This window comes from Manis pentadactyla, chromosome 15, assembly GCF_030020395.1.
Source record: "Manis pentadactyla isolate mManPen7 chromosome 15, mManPen7.hap1, whole genome shotgun sequence".
NCBI lineage: Eukaryota > Metazoa > Chordata > Mammalia > Pholidota > Manidae > Manis > Manis pentadactyla.
In genome coordinates this window covers 59,915,297-59,932,791 of record NC_080033.1, presented here as the reverse complement: position 1 = coordinate 59,932,791, position 17,495 = coordinate 59,915,297, and the positions used below count along the sequence as shown (strand labels likewise).

The 17,495-nt window shown below is 39.3% G+C and overlaps 1 protein-coding gene across 1 annotated transcript in view; it reads right to left on the bottom strand.

Moving 5' to 3' along the window:
• The window catches only part of HYDIN (HYDIN axonemal central pair apparatus protein), a 377,997-nt gene that overhangs the window by 347,358 nt on the left and 13,144 nt on the right, over positions 1–17,495 (bottom strand). The window contains exons 2-3 of the mRNA XM_057493202.1: positions 7,173–7,282; positions 1,551–1,598 (exon numbers count right to left, since the gene is read on the bottom strand). The gene's annotated coding sequence lies outside the window, so the exon portion shown is untranslated. The remainder of the gene's footprint in view (positions 1–1,550; positions 1,599–7,172; positions 7,283–17,495) is intronic.

The following is a 17,495-nucleotide window of genomic DNA, read 5'->3' as shown; positions in this document are numbered from 1 at the left end:
GCAGCTGCTCAGGATGTCAAAGAGCACCCAGGAACCATGACTGTTCCAGACAGGCCAGCTCCCCTATCCAGTGAGGGACAAAAGTCCTTATGTCTGCATCAACCTCTCCTGCCATACCAGTGACAGTTCACAGACAGGATTATGAAGGACAGGTTTTGCATTTGTCCTAAATAACATTTTAATGTCTCGAAAACTGAACCAAAGCCAAGAGTACATTATGACATCTCAACTTATCACTTCTATCTTTGGAGTAAGATGTATACCATGTACCAAACCAAAGGTCAGAGGTGACAAGTCTTCTCCTCCGGACATGGTCAAAACCTTTCTGGGTCTTATAAAATGAGGCTTGTGATACAAGTTTATTTTAACAGGAGTTGTGGGATTATATAAGCTCTAGACATTGGATTTAGAGGGCTGAGATTCCAGATACTTATATACCAAACTCAATTTAATAAAAAATTATATATGTGTATGTATGTATGTGTATATATATATATATACACACACATATATGTGTATGTGCACAAATATAGAGTGTATGTGTGTATATAGATAGATAGACAGATAGATAGATAGATAGATATACATGGAATAGTGGATTATTTAGATAGCCATGTCCACTTATATTATCTCACTTAAACCTCTTGAAGTTAAGGGTTCACCTGTAGGTCAACTGCCAATCTCTGAGTTTTTTAACATAATCAATGTATTTATCATGCATAACAAAATTAACAAGTCCATCTACTTACCAGTTCCTATAAAATTTCCCCAATAAAAGACATGCCTCAAAATGTCTTTTTACAATTGGCTAATTTGAATCCAAATACACAGTGCACATGTTGCATTACACACACAAACGCACGCGGGCACGCATATTTCCTAGCTGTCTCCACTAGAAAGTGAGAGGGGTTGGGAGCAATGATACCCAACAGCAAGACCACCTGATCCTAGTTTCTGAATATCATTCTCCACTAAAAGGAACCAGGGAGAAGTGCTGATCCAAAGGTCAGAGCAAGGAAAGTACAAGATATACTCGGGACATCTTGTGCCAGGAAAGTAAGGAAGTTCTCAAAAATGGCAGGACATAATGAAAGACACAAAGGCCAGACTGATGGGGCTCTGACATTACTAACCTGAGAAATCTGAGTATCAAAATAAATAATGATAGTGTAACAGATTATAACCCACTGAATAAAATGAAAACCCATTAGTTTATTTATATAAGTAAATGAATAAAATGAATGTTTGTTGAAGAACAGGATATTTAAATATACTCAAAGTATCTCCTCATAAAATACTGATTAATTATAAAGACAAAAGAGTAACTTCACAGTGAAGAAGGCCAGTAGACCCCCACCTTAATAAAATGATCAGTGAACCTCATCAGTAATGGGACAAAATCAAAATCATATACCACCTGACAAGAAGGTGCAAAAGGAAGACCTCAGCTCCAGTACTGTGATATTCCTCCTGAAAATGCATGACTTGACTCCATTCACGAGGAAACACCAGACAAATCCATTGGAAGGGCAGTCAACAAAATAACTGACCTGCAGTCTTCGAAAACGTCCCGGTCATGACAGTCAGAGCTGGAGGAACTGTTCCAGAATGAAAGAGATGAAAGAATCATGAGAATTAAATGCAACACGTGATCCCGCACAGGACCCTTTTGCTATAAAGGGTGTTATGAGGACAAGTGGACATCAATGTTAAGTTCCTGATTTTGATGACTGCATTATGTTTATCTAAGACAGTGTCCTTCTCTCTGGGGAGAAAAAGGTTTTTCAGGTATTCAGTATCTAGGTGTGATGGGACATCAGGTCGGTAACTTACTCTCAGATGGCTTGGGGAAAAAAGTGGCTTGTTGCACTATATTTGACTATTTTGGTAACTTCGAGATTGTTTCAATGTAAGAAAAAACTATACAAAAAGAAAAGAATGACTTTCCTCCTCGGCAATTTTTCTTTGAACACAGTTCATATAGGAAAGAATATTTGCTTGATTCTGTACCTTTATTAATTTTCATTAGCATTAGTGGTTGAAAGAGGCTCATTATGAATAACAAAAGATGCTCCTCTCATCCCTATTACTCAGGAAATCCCAAGGCTTTTAGGAGCTCTGTGCCAGGAACCAGGGAATATGGTCAAAAAATTTTTTTATTATTATGTCACAATATCACAATGATTAAATTTATTTCAACTTTTCTCATCCCAGGCACAGACAGATCTGTGAATGTACTTATTTTATTTTTTTAACAGAAATATTTACAAGAAGTAGGTAGGTCAGTTTCTAGAAGCATCTTTTCCTAAAGCTAGAGCTGGCCAATGTTGTATTGTTTATTCTAGTCTCCCAACATTCAGGTTCGATCTCCTTTCTTCCAATGTAGGGAAGGCTGACCTAAAAACCACTCACCGATGCTAGAAGGAACTCATGAACTCATTCAACAAATCTTATTGAGTACCTACTATGGGCCAAACACTGTTCTTGGTACTGAAGATACAACAGTGAACACAACAGGAATAAATTCCTGTCTTTGTGGAGTCTGTTTTAAAGTGGGGAGGAATCTACCACCACAAGATAAATAAGCAAACTACAAAGTACAAGAAAAACAAAGCAGAAAAGGCCAGTATAGAGGGACATACCATTTTAAATAAAGGATTTCAGGCGGGCCACACTAAGAAAGTGACATTTGAGCAAACATGTGAAGGAGATAAGAGAGCAAGCCATGTGGTTTTCTACGGGAAGAGACTTCCAGGCAGAGGAAACAGCTTGTGGGAAGATCCTGAGATGTGAATGTGCTTTGAATATTTGTGAAACAGTAAGAAGGCTACTGTGGCTGGAGTGGAATGAGCAAGGGGAAGAGGGGAGAGAAGGTCAAAGAAGTGATGTGAAGGTCAGACGGGACAGAGCATCTAGGATTTGTAGGCTATTTTAAGGACTTGGGCTTTTACTCTGAATGACATGGGAAATCATCTGTGATTTTTGGAAAGAGGCATGACTTTATCCAATTTATGTTGGAATGGGATTGCTCTGGCTGCTGAGTGGCACACAGAATGGAGAGACCAAGCATAGACACAGAGAGACCAGTTAGGAAGATATTTTAACAATCTACATGGGACGTGATGGTGGCTGAGACAGGGTGATAGCAGTGAAGGAGGTGAAAAGTGGTCCCATGATGGAAAGCTTTAAAAAGAGAGCCACAAGGATTTGCTGAAGGACCAGACATAGGAGCAAAAGGAGAGAGGAGTCAAAGGTGATCCTTGGGCCTGAGCAACCTACATGAGACTGCTGAGTAATGGCCCCTCCAAGGATGCCCACATCCTAATTCCTGGAACCTGTGAACATTAGCTTATATAGAAAATAAAACTTTGCTGATGTGATTAAATTAAGAGTTTTGAGGTGGGAAGATTATCCTGGATTATCCAGGTGGGCTCAGTGTAATCAAGAATCCTCATAAGAGGGAGGTGAGAGATCACACTGAGAAGTAGGAAATGTGACAGCAGAAGCCCAGGTTGAAGTGATTCAAGGATAGGGCTGTGGACCAAGGAACGCCACCGCCTCCAGAAGCTGGAAGAGGCAAGGAGGCAGACTCCCCCAGAGCCTCCAGGAGGAGCCCAGCTGCCCACACCTTGATTTTAGACTTCTGATCTTCAGAACAAGAAAATAGTAAATTTGTGTTGTTTTAAGTCACTAAAATTGTGGTAATTTGTTACAGAAGGAACAGGAAATTGGTACAGCGCTCTTTACGTCTGTGCTTACATGGCCTTTACATCTCCAGGACCAAAAGTAATTAATGAATGCTTGCTAAGCGAATTACTAGAGAAAGAAGAGATTTTCCTCTAAGACTTCTCTCACCTGTCCCAACGTGGACTCCTGACCGGGAGAATCTAGCCCACCTCAGAGACAGTCAGACAGAGGCAGCCCAGGCATATCTGGGGTTGTATGTTTTCCTAATTGCTAAAGTCGAATGGATGTGCTAGTAATAGTCTGAAGCTCATTCTGTGCCAGCCAGTGCGTCCTTAAAAGACATGACAAAATACAGCCCTAATGCGCAGCTACGATGTAGAGCCACAGGGGTTAGAAGGAAGTGGGTGGAGGAGGGGAATTGGCTATCTTTTATCACCAGTTTAGGCTCTTTTTTCCATTTCCTGTAACAGAGTATTCCACATCAAAAATGATTCTGTTCAAATTATAAGCAGCATTAGTAAAAGATGAGCAGAGATCATATTTTACAAGCTAGTTCCCTTATAAAAATGATTTCATGACAAATTGGAGCAATGAATGCACATATACATACTGCAAATGCACATAACTCTACCCTCCTCTTTCTATGAGACCATCATGGCCTCTTCTTTAAATAAGGAAGATGACATTTTCTACATCAGTATCAATAGGGGACAATTTTACAAATTAATAAATTCAATACACCTCATGGCTCAGTTGCTAAAGAAATGAATAACTGGAAATCTGAAAATTGGTTAAGTTTCACAAATGGCTCATTGTTCTGTGAAGGGCTATATCTCCTTTCTGCATCCCAGTTTCCTGGCCAGCTTAAATCTTACACTTAGAAAGTAAAAACTTCAAAACAGCTTTTGGCCTTTTAAGAACAAATATAAAATGGTTATAATGCCAACTAAAAGCAGTCCTTTAGAACTGAATCTCAATTCATATGTTTGTGGCCCATAGTCTATTTATAGAAAGGTGAAATAAATTACTGGGTACATCTAAGTTAGAATCAGTCACTGCCCTCAGTCTAGACCTTCTATTAGATTGGCAATCCCCATCACATTCCCAGCTTGCCTGGTTTTGCAGCCAAGGTTCCAGGGGTCCTGAGTGGCTTTGGAATCTGAGTAAATCACATACAGTAGGGGTCCACTGACACCACCAGAAACTCAATTTATTTGTGACCTGAGACAGGCTTTTATTGCTTCTCAGATTAACAGTTAAAAATGTTTTGCTTTTCTGCCTCAGGAGTATTAGTTTGATGTATGAGGCAGGGAGATTATTAAATCTTTGGTGCCTTCCAAAGATGTAAATTAAGCCACTGCACCTCCTTAGCAACCTTCCCTGTAAGAGCTGGAGATTTATTACTAACTTGTCAATCTTGCATGCTCATTAAACAAACCCAGCACCATGATTAATGACACCTATTTATTTAAGGGTACCTGTCATTCCAAGAGGACAGATATTACAAAGCCGCCTGATTTCTTTGCAGAATTATAGTCTAAGAACTTTAAGAGGGAGGAAAGAACACTGTCCTCTAGCAATCATTTCCATGAATATGTTTGAAAGAAAGACGGCATGTACATAACTGTATATTGTTCTTTAAGTTTTAAATGAAGCCACACTTCATTTTTAGCTTCCCTAGTCTGTTCACAGACATTACATTGGCTGATTCTGTTCATCTGGACATCTTTCAAAGACTTTGAAGAGGTCCAGTGCTAAAGGTACACAAACTCAAAAATTCTCTTTTCAATTCTGCCACTCACAACTCAACTCAAGAAGTACAATATTTATTAAGTTCCTCCTCTGGGGTAAGCAGCAAATGTGCATTTATTCATCTATTTCTTTACCGAATGGGTATTTAATGTCTTTTATTATGCACCAGTAATGGTACTAGGTGTACCATCCACCATCAAAATAGTGAACTGCCCTTGCTCCCATAGACTTTATAGCCTTGTTACCCACCGCCCCCCCGTATTATGAAGAGGAGAGAATGGAAGGACAGTGAGAACCTGGATAAAAGAGAAGAAAAGTAGAGTGTATCCCTTCTAAGATAAGTTTGCCCAAAAGAGACACTAAAATGGGTCAGGACTGATGAGACATCTGCAAGGGGCATTCCCTCCTTCCGGTCCAGTGTGGGTCTGTAGGACTGAACTGCACTGAAACCACGGCATTTCACCTCTTTTTTTCTCCCTGTACCCATTATATCACAGATTATCTGGCTTGCTGAATAATCACTGATGGATAGCAAGTTTTCAAATGAACTTTTAGGCATAGCTGCCTGGCCTCCGATCTGCCATAAGAAATATTCACCCTTACCAGTTTAAGTTGTAGGATAATCACCACCTTATTTTTTTTTTTAAGAAATAGGTTCTTGATTATATCCTTGTCTCTCTTTTGTAAAGTTTTTATTATGAAATTGACAAAAATACAAAAAGATGAGATAATAAAATAATGAACCCCCATGGGCCTATCTCCTAGCTTCAGCAATTATCAACATTTTGTCCTTCTTGTTTTTATCAATCATATTGCTCTCTCCTTTTACCTTTTTTTATTTTTGAGTATTTTTAAGTAAATCCCCATGGTCAGATCATTTCACCTCCAAATATATTAGAGTTTATCTCTGACAAATAAGATCTTTAAAAACATAACTATAATATCACTCTAATACTTCACAAAATAACAATAATTCTTTAATATCTTCTAATACCTAATTCATGTTCAAATGTCCCTGATTGTCTTAAATAAAAAGTCCATTTGGATTGAAACAGGATCCAAATAAAGTCTACACATTGGATTTACACCTTATCTCCCCATATCCTTTTGAATATCACCAAAGTGATCTTCAGTATTTGGTTTTTATCCAGGACAAACAAATCCATTCAAACTTAACATATGTCCCTGGCAAAACCTCATTATATAATATTTATAAGGGCAGGATGATTTATACAATGTACCATTCAAGTGAAGAAACTCTTTGAGTGAAAGGGGAATGCTATTAATAATTAAGCTGGTATAAACCAGGACAAATAGTCACCCTACCAGCAGAGAGATTAGGAGTAAAAAGGAGAATCAGATTTCTGGTTTCTACTTGGGTGTAGAAAGTTAGAAAAAAGCTAGAAAGGATGTCCCTCCCACCTTTATAGTTTTAAAAAATGCTGAACTTCAGTTAACAACTTTTCCTGATTCTACCAAACAGTTGAAGTTGATGAAATGCCAACTAACCCCACATCTGAGGAGAGTCAAGTGCCTACAGGGAGATATGGAATGCAAGCACTTGTTTACCTAGGGGAGTGGAACACTGGTAAGAGGATTCACCTAGAATTGTTAACAAATTGATGGAGGCAGAGTATTGGCTGGTGACATTATGGAGACTTAAAGGCTGCAGATATAAGGTAAGTTCACCCACTCACAGGTTTTTCTCTCTATGGATTTCAATGGGTACTCACAAAAAATGATGGCAAGAGTCTTGAGAAAGCATCTCTCATGGTACATGGTAAAGAGCAGCTGGTGCAAGAAGGCCATGGAGCCCTGCCTAGATTCTTCTTCTCTATCTTCCCTATGAAGAAACAAAAATAAACAAAAGTCATTGAGGAAGCAATGTAGAAAAAGCAAGAGTAAAATAAAAACAACCCATAATGCTAAGAGACAAAACAATCAACACAACCAGACTCATATATAATCCAGATGCTGGGGTTATCAGACAGGGAATTTACAATAAACAAAAAATATGTCAAGGGCACGAATGGAAAAATTGGACTACACTCATTGTCAGATGGGTAATTTCAGCAGAGAGATGGAAACTGTAATAAAAAATCAAATGAACAACCTATAAATGAAAACACAGTAATGGAGATCAATATTGTCAAGCTTATCAGAAGACTTCACAGAGCTAAGGGAAGGATCAGTGAACTCGAAAATATTCAAACTTGAAAATATTCAAAAAATAAGAGCAGAGCATCCAGGAATTGTAGGACATCAAGTGATCTTACAGATATACAATTCATATTCCAGAAGGAAAAAACACAGAGAACAGGGTAGAATAATTATTTGAAGGGATAATGGCTAAGAGTTTCCAAAATTAATGGCATACAACAAACTACAGATCCAAACCACAAACCAAGACAAACACCCAAGCCTGAGGTAGACATATTATATTCAACTTCTGAAAACACAAAACAAAGAAAAAAATTTACAGGCAGCCAAAGAGGGAAAAAAGACACATTACCAGAAATTTTTAAAAAACAACAGCCATCTTGTTAGAAACCATGCAAGCTACAAGACAACAGAGTGACATTTTTAAAGGACTGTACAAGAGAATTCATCATCAAGATGGCACAGTAGGAGAATCTAGCCTCCATCCCCAACAAAGAACAATTTGACAACTATCCATGGACAAAAATAGCTAGGGGAGAGCTTGGAAGTCCACTTAAGAAGCTTAAGCAACACAGTGGAGCAGAAAACCTGAAAATAACCACAGAAAAAAGGTAGGAAGAACAGTTTCATTTTGCCTTCATCATCGCATCCCCAAGGTTGGCACTGCTCAGTGTCAAAAGGGAATTTCTCAGCCTGAGAGATTTCCCCTCACTGGTAAGAGGAAATTGAGGAGAGGGAACAGTTTCCCTAGACTTCTGGAACACTTCAAGAAGAAGCCACTTCAGTTTTACCCCACACAGAGACCAACAAAGCTGAGACATCTTAAGATGGCTAGGAACATATAAACCCAAGCATACATGGTCAATTAATATAGGATAAAGGAGCCATGGTCATACAATGGGGAAATAGCCTCTTCAACAACTGGTGTTGGCAAAACTGGACAGTTACATGTAAGAGAATGAAACTGGATTATTGCTTAACACCAAACACAAAAGTAAACTCAAAATGGATCAAAGACCTGAATGTAAGTCATGAGACCATAAAACTCTTAGAAGAAAACACAGGCAAAAATCTCTTGAATATAAACATGAGCAACTTTTTCCTGAACATAACTCCTCAGGCAAGGGAAACAAAAGCAAAAATGAACAAATGGGACTACATCAAACTGAAAAGTTTCTGTACACAAAAGGACACCATCAGTAGAACAAAAAGGCATCCTACAATATGGGAGAATATATTCGTAAATGACAGATCTGACAAGGGGTTAACACCCAAAATATACAAAGAACTCACATGCTTCAACAACCAAAAAGCAAATAACCCAATTAAAAAATGAGCAGAGGAAATGAACAAACACTTCTCCAAAGAAGAAAGTCAGATGGCCAACAGGCACATCAAAAGATGCTCCACATCACTAATTATCAGGGAAATGCAAAGTAAAACCACAATGAGATATCACCTCACACCAGTTAGGATGGCCAACATCCAAAAGACTAGGAACAACAAATGCGGGAGAGGATGCAGAGAAAGGGGAACCCTCCTACACTGCTGGTGAGAATGTAAATTAGTTCAACCATGCAGAAAGCAGTGTGGAGGTTCCTCAAAAAACTCAAAATAGAAATACCATTTGACCCAGGAATTCCACTCCTAGGAATTTACCCAAAGAAAACAAGTTCTCATGAAGGAACAAAACAGCAGCAGAATCACAGAACCCAAGAATGGACTAACAGTTACCAAAGGGAAAGGGACTGGGGAGGATGGGAGGGAAGGGAGGGATAAGGGTGGGGGAAAAGAAAGGGGGCATTACGATTAGCATGTATAGTGTTGTGGGGGACACAGGGAGGGCTGTACAACACAGAGAAGACAGGTGGTGATTATATGGCATCTTGCTACGCTGATGGACAGTAACTGTAGTGGGGGGGGACTTGTTGAGGGTGGGGAGCCTGGTAAACATAGTGTTCTTCATGTAATTGTAGATTAATGATAGCAAAAAGAAAAAAAAAAGAAAACAAGTTCTCAGAATCAAAAAGACATATGCACTCCTATGTTTATAACAGCACTGTTTACAACAGCTAAGATAGGGAAGCAACCTAAATGTCCATCAGTAGATGAATGGATAAAGAAGATGTGGTACATATACACAGTGGAATACTATTCAGCTATAAGAAATAAACAAATCCTGCCATTTGCAACAACATGGATGGAGCTAGAGGGTATTATGCTCAGTGAAATAAGGCAGGCGGAGAAAGACAAGTACCAAATGATTTCCCTCATTTGTGGAGTATAAGGACAAAGCAAAACTGAAGGAACAAAACAGCAGCAGACTCACAGAACCCAAGAATGGACTAACAGTTACCAAAGGGAAAGGGACGCAGGAGGGTGATGGGGGAAGGGAGGGAGAAGGCGATTGAGGGGTATTATGATTAGTACACATGGTGTGGGGGGAGGGGGTCATGGGGAAGACAGTGTAGCACAGAGAAGACAAGTAGTGACTCTGTGGCATCTTACTACACTGATGGACAGTGACTGCAATGGGGTATGGGGGGGGACTCATTAATATAGGTGAATGTAGTAACCACATTGTTTTTCATGTGAAACCTTCATAAAGTGTATATCAATGATACCTTAATAAAAAATAAAATATAAAAATAAAAAGATGACTAGGAACAAAGAAAGGCAGGGGTTACCAGTATCAGCCACATAGTGTGAGCTACTGCAGTTTCCAGTGCTCTGCTCTACAGAGGACCACAGGAGTCTTCACTGCTGAAGAGCTCTACCACCGTTACAGATGCTCCAGACCTCTTCCCCAGCTCTTATCACTTAGAATTTCATTGCACACATCGGCATACTGCTGCTCAGAGGACCCCAGCAGCTTTTGCTGCTGAGGAAACCTATGGCCAGCACAGCCACTGCAGAACCCCTGCAGATTTCACTGTAGGGATTTTCATTCCACAGGTTTTCATGCTCACAGATGCAGATGCCTTCCACAAAAGAATCCACACTTCCTCCCCTCCAAAGCCCAGAGTCCACACAGGCACCAGCCCAAGCCTCTGCAGTTATGTGCATGTAAGATGACAGTGTAGGCCCCCACAGCTAATCTCCACTGCTGTACATGCACCTGTAGCCAGCTACTACAGCCACATGAGTATACATAGACAGCCAAGGTTCTCACAGCTTCCTGTGGGCCGGATGTGGCCCTGACTCTTGTCATTGACCTACACTGATGTATGAGTCTGATGCAAGCCCATGCAAGTGTACAACTGCATTCTTCCATCCCAACTCCCATCACCCACCTCCAATGCCATGCAATCACCTGAGGCTAGCCCCTGTAGACTAGTACACATTGACAGCTAGGGCTCCCACAGTTGCTCATGAGCCCAAAGTTGGTCCTGGCCCTTGCCACTGTATGGGTATCTACAGCCAGCCCCTGCTACCATGCAGGAACCTACAGCTGCCCACATTGCAAAGTATATGCATACCCTGGTTCTGGATATCACCATCACCTGCCTCAGACCTGGCCAATGGACCTAGAGGTACCACTGATGACCCAACAGCCCTTTCATTCACTGTAGACCCCTCACAACTCTTGTCAAGGATCATGCAGTAGTTGATGTGCTAAACCCCAGCTGCCTAAGCTGACAAGACACAATGCACTCCTGGATCCAGAGCCACTACATACCTCCACACTTGGTGTCCCACACACTAGACCTGAGGTCACAAAATGTTCCAGCATGTCACCACCCACGGGTGAAGGTCTTTCCTTACTAAAGTCAGTCCATAAAGTCTGGAAGAGGTGACTGTCTCTTCAAATATTCAGATACCTACAAAAGGCTATAGGAATCATGAAGAATCAGGAAAACATGACACCACCAAAGAAATGCAGTAAACTTCCAGTAATTTACCCAATGAAGATCCACAAATTGCCCAAAAAAGAATTCAAAATAATTGTTCTAAAGATGCTCAGATTGCTACAAAAGAATACAGATCCACAATTTAATGAAGTCAGAAAAATAATGTAAGAACAAAATGAGAATTGAAACAGAAATAGAAAACATAAAAATCAACCAAACAGAATTTTGAAGGTGAAGAATTCAATGACTGCACTGAATAATTCAATAGAGAGCTTCAACAGCAGACTTGATCAAGCAGAAGAAAACATCAGTGAGCTCGAAACAGGTTACTTGAAATGAGCCAGTCAGAGGAGTAATAAGAAACTATGATGAAAAGAAATCAGGAAAGACTATGAGAGTTAAGGGAAATCAAAAAAGAAATAATCTGTGCATTATGGGAGTCCCAGAAGAAGAAGAGAGGGAGATAAAAACAGAAAGCTTATTTAAAGAAATAATGGATGAAAACATTCCAAATCTGAGGGGTCATTTGGACATCAAGTTCCTGAGGCTCATAGGTCCCCAAACGAATTCAATACAAAGAGATCTTTTCCAAGATACATTGTAATAAAACTGCAACAACAACAAAAAAAGACAAAGAGAAAATCTTGTAAGTAGTAAAAGAAAAGAAACTTGGCACTTACAGGGAAACTCCCGTAAGACTATCACCATATATCTCAGCAGAAACAGTGCAATCCAGGAGAAAATGTGATTATATATTCAAAGTTCTGCAAGAAAAAACTGCCAACCAAGAATACTTTACCAGGCTAAGTTGTTCTTGAGAAGAGTGATCATATTTATGCACCCAATATAAGAGCACATAAATACATAAAGCAAATATTAACAAAGGGAGAAATAGATAGCATTACAATAATAATAGGAGACTTTGGTACTCCATTTTCATCAATGGATAGATCATCCAGAAAGAAAGCCACTAAGGAAACATTGGCATTAATGCAGTAGACCAGATGGAGTTAACAGATACATACAGAACTTTCCATCCAAAACAACCAAATACTTATTCTTCTCAAGTGCACATTGAACATTCTCCAGGATAAATCATGTTAGGCTACAAACAAGTCTTAATAAATTTAAGGTTGAAACTATATCAAATTTCTATATCATCTTTTCTGACTACAATGATATGAAACTAGAAATCAATTACAAGACAAAAACTGGAAAATTCACAAATATGTGGAGATTAAATAACATGCTACTGAACAATCGATCAATAGAGAAATCAAAATACCTCTTGAGATAAATGAAAATGAAAAATACAACATACTGTACAATTATGGCATGAAGCAAAAGCAGTTCCAAAAGGGAAGTTCATAGTTATAAATGACAAGCTCAACAAGAAAAATCTCAAACAAACAATGTAACTACACCTCAAGGAACTAGAAAAAGAAGAACAAATGAAGCCCAAAGTTAGCAGGAGAAACTGTCACTATTTGTGGATGATGTGATCTTATATATAGAAAATCCTGAGGACTCCACCAAATATATATATATATATATATATATATATATATATATATATATATATAAGAATAAACAAATTCAGTAAAGTTGCAGAATACAAAATACACAATATACAATATACAAAAATCTATTGTGTTTCTATACACTGATAACAAACTATCAGAAAGAGAAATTAAGAAAACAATCCCTCCAGAGGTAGGGAATCCGGGATCTCTGGGCACCCTAACCCCTGGGCTGCAGGGAGCAGGCAGGCCCCTTACGGAGATAAATAGCCTCCCAGCAGCTCCTGCTCCAACGCGACTCCACCACTTTGGAGCAGCTGCCCGAGCCAGGCCACGCCCACAGCAACAGCGGAGATTAACTCCATAGCAGCCCGGCAGGAAGCAGAAACGCTGTCTGCGCGCAGCTGCGCAGCACAAGCCACTAGAGGCCGCTGTTCTCCCAGGAGAGGAGGGCCACAAATCAACAAGAAAGGAAGTCCTTCCAGCCGTCACTCGTCCCAGCTCTGCAAACTATTCCTATCACCATGAAAAGGCAAAGCTACAGGCAGACAAAGATCACAGAGACAACACCAGAGAAGGAGACAGACCTAACCAGTCTTCCTGAAAAAGAATTCAAAATAAGAATCATAAACATGCTGACAGAGATGAAGAGAAATACGCAAGAGAAATGGGATGAAGTCCGGAGGGAGATCACAGATGCCAGAAAGGAGATCGCAGAAATGAAACAAACTCTGGAAGGGTTTATAAGCAGAATGGATAGAATGCAAGAGGCCATTGATGGAATTGAAATCAGAGAACAGGAACGCATAGAAGCTGACATAGAGAGAGACAAAAGGATCTCCAGGAATGAAACAATATTAAGAGAACTGTGTGACCAATCCAAAAGGAACAATATCCGTATTATAGGGGTCGCAGAAGAAGAAGAGAGAGGAAAAGAGATGGAAAGTATCTTAGAAGAAATAATTGCTGAAAACTTCCCCACACTGGGGGAGGAAGTAATCAAACAGACCATGGAAATACACAGAACCCCCAACAGAAAGGATCCAAGAAGGGCAACACCAAGACACATCATAATTAAAATGGCAAAGATCAAGGACAAGGAAAGAGTGTTAAAGGCAGCTAGAGAGAAAAAGGTCACCTATAAAGGGAAACCCATCAGGCTAACGTCAGATTTCTCAACAGAAACCCTACAGGCCAGAAGAGAATGGCATGATATATTTAATACAATGAAACAGAAGGGCCTTGAACCAAGGATACTGTATCCAGCACGACTATCATTCAAATATGATGGTGGGATTAAACAATTCCCAGACAAACAAAAGCTGAGGGAATTTGCTTTCCATAAACCACCTCTACAGAACATCTTACAGGGACTGCTCTAGATGGGAGCACTCCTAGAAAGAGCACAGCACAAAACACCAAACATATGAAGAATCCAGGAGGAGGAACAAGAAGGGAGAGAAGTAAAGAATCTCCAGACAGTGTATATAACAGCTCAATAAGCTAGCTAAGTTAGGCAGTAAGATACTAAAGAGGCTAACCTTGAACCTTTGGTAACCACGAATTTAAAGCCTGCAATGGCAATCAGTACATATCTTTCAATAGTCAGCCTAAATGTTAATGGGTTGAATGCACCAATCAAAAGACACAGAGTAACAGAATGGATAAAAAAGCAAGACCCATCTATATGCTGCTTACAAGAAACTCACCTCAAACCCAAAAACATGTACAGACTAAAAGTCAAGGGATGGAAAAACATATTTCAAGCAAACAACAGTGAGAAGAAAGCAGGGGTTGCAGTACTAATATCAGACAAAATAGACTTCAAAACAAAGAAAGTAACAAGAGATAAAGAAGGACACTACGTAATGATAAAGGGCTCAGTCAAACAAGAGGATATAACCATTCTAAATATATATGCACCCAACATAGGAGCACCAGCATATGTGAAACAAATACTAACAGAACTAAAGTGGGATATAGACTGCAATGCATTCATTCTAGGAGACTTCAACACACCACTCACCCCAAAGGATAGATCCACTGGGCAGAAAATAAGTAAGGACACGGAAGCACTGAACAACACAGTAGAGCAGATGGACCTAATAAACATCTATAGAACTCTACATCCAAAAGAAAGAGGATACACATTCTTCTCAAGTGCACATGGAACATTCTCCAGAATAGACCACATACTAGGCCACAAAAAGAGCCTCAGAAAATTCCAAAAGATTGAAATCCTACCAACCAACTTTTCAGACCACAAAGGCATAAAACTAGAAATAAACTGTACAAAGAAAGCAAAGAGGCTCACAAACACATGGAGGCTTAACAACACGCTCCTAAATAATCAATGTATCAATGACCAAATCAAAATGGAGATCCAGCAATATATGGAAACAAATGACAACTACAACACTAAGCCCCAACTTCTGTGGGACACAGCAAAAGCAGTCTTAAGAGGAAAGTATATAGCAATCCAAGCATATTTTAAAAAGGAAGAACAATCCCAAATGAATGGTCTAATGTCACAATTATCGAAATTGGAAAAAGAAGAACAGATGAGGCCTAAGGTCAGCAGAAGGAGGGACATAATAAAGATCAGAGAAGAAATAAATAAAATTGAGAAGAATAAAACAATAGCAAAAATCAATGAAACCAAGAGCTGGTTCTTTGAGAAAATAAACAAAATAGATAAGCCTCTAGCTAGACTTATTAAGAAGAAAAGAGAGTCAACACAAATCAACAGTATCAGAAACGAGAAAGGAAAAATCACGACGGACCCCACGGAAATGCAAAGACTTATTAGAGAATACTATGAAAACCTATATGCTACCAAGCTGGGAAACCTAGGAGAAATGGACAACTTCCTAGAAAAATATAACCTTCCAAGATTGACCCAGGAAGAAACAGAAAATCTAAACAGACCAATTACCAGCAACGAAATTGAAGCGGTAATAAAAAAACTACCAAAGAACAAAACCCCCGGGCCAGATGGATTTACCTCGGAATTTTATCAGACATACAGGGAAGACATAATACCCATTCTCCTTAAAGTTTTCCAAAAAATAGAGGAGGAGGGGATACTCCCAAACTCATTCTATGAAGCTAACATCACCCTAATACCAAAACCAGGCAAAGACCCCACCAAAAAAGAAAACTACAGACCAATATCCCTGATGAACGTAGATGCAAAAATACTCAACAAAATATTAGCAAACCGAATTCAAAAATACATCAAAAGGATCATACACCATGACCAAGTGGGATTCATCCCAGGGATGCAAGGATGGTACAACATTCGAAAGTCCATCAACATCATCCACCACATCAACAAAAAGAAAGACAAAAACCACATGATCATCTCCATAGATGCTGAAAAAGCACTTGACAAAGTTCAACATCCATTTATGTTAAAAACTCTCAGCAAAATGGGAATAGAGGGCAAGTACCTCAACATAATAAAGGCCATCTATGATAAACCCACAGCCAACATTATATTGAACAGCGAGAAGCTGAAAGCATTTCCTCTGAGATCGGGAACTAGACAGGGATGCCCACTCTCTCCACTCTTATTTAACATAGTACTGGAGGTCCTAGCCACAGCAATCAGACAAAATAAAGAAATACAAGGAATCCAGATTGGTAAAGAAGAAGTTAAACTGTCACTATTTGCAGATGACATGATACTGTACATAAAAAACCCTAAAGACTCCACCCCAAAACTACTAGAACTGATATCGGAATACAGCAAAGTTGCAGGATACAAAATCAACACACAGAAATCTGTGGCTTTCCTATATACTAACAACACAAAGAGAACTAACAGAAAGAGAAATCAGGAAAACAACTCCATTCACAATTGCATCAAAAAAAATAAAATACCTAGGAATAAACCTAACCAAAGAAGTGAAAGACTTATACTCTGAAAACTACAAGTCACTCTTAAGAGAAATTAAAGGGGACACTAACAGATGGAAACTCATCCCATGCTCGTGGCTAGGAAGAATTAATATTGTTAAAATGGCCATCCTGCCCAAAGCAATATACAGATTTGATGCAATCCCTATGAAACTACCAGCAACATTCTTCAATGAACTGGAACAAATAATTCAAAAATTCATATGGAAACACCAAAGACCCCGAATAGCCAAAGCAATCTTGAGAAAGAAGAATAAAGTAGGGGGGATCTCACTCCCCAACTTCAAGCTCTACTATAAAGCCATAGTAATCAAGACAATTTGGTACTGGCACAAGAGCAGAGCCACAGACCAATGGAACAGACTAGAGAATCCAGACATTAACCCAGATATATATGGTGAATTAATATTTGATAAAGGAGCCATGGACATACAATGGCGAAATGACAGTCTCTTCAACAGGTGGTGCTGGCAAAACTGGACAGCTACATGTAGGAGAATGAAACTGGACCATTGTCTAACCCCACATACAAAAGTAAACTCAAAATGGATCAAAGACCTGAATGTAAGCCATGAAACCATTAAACTCTTGGAAGAAAACATAG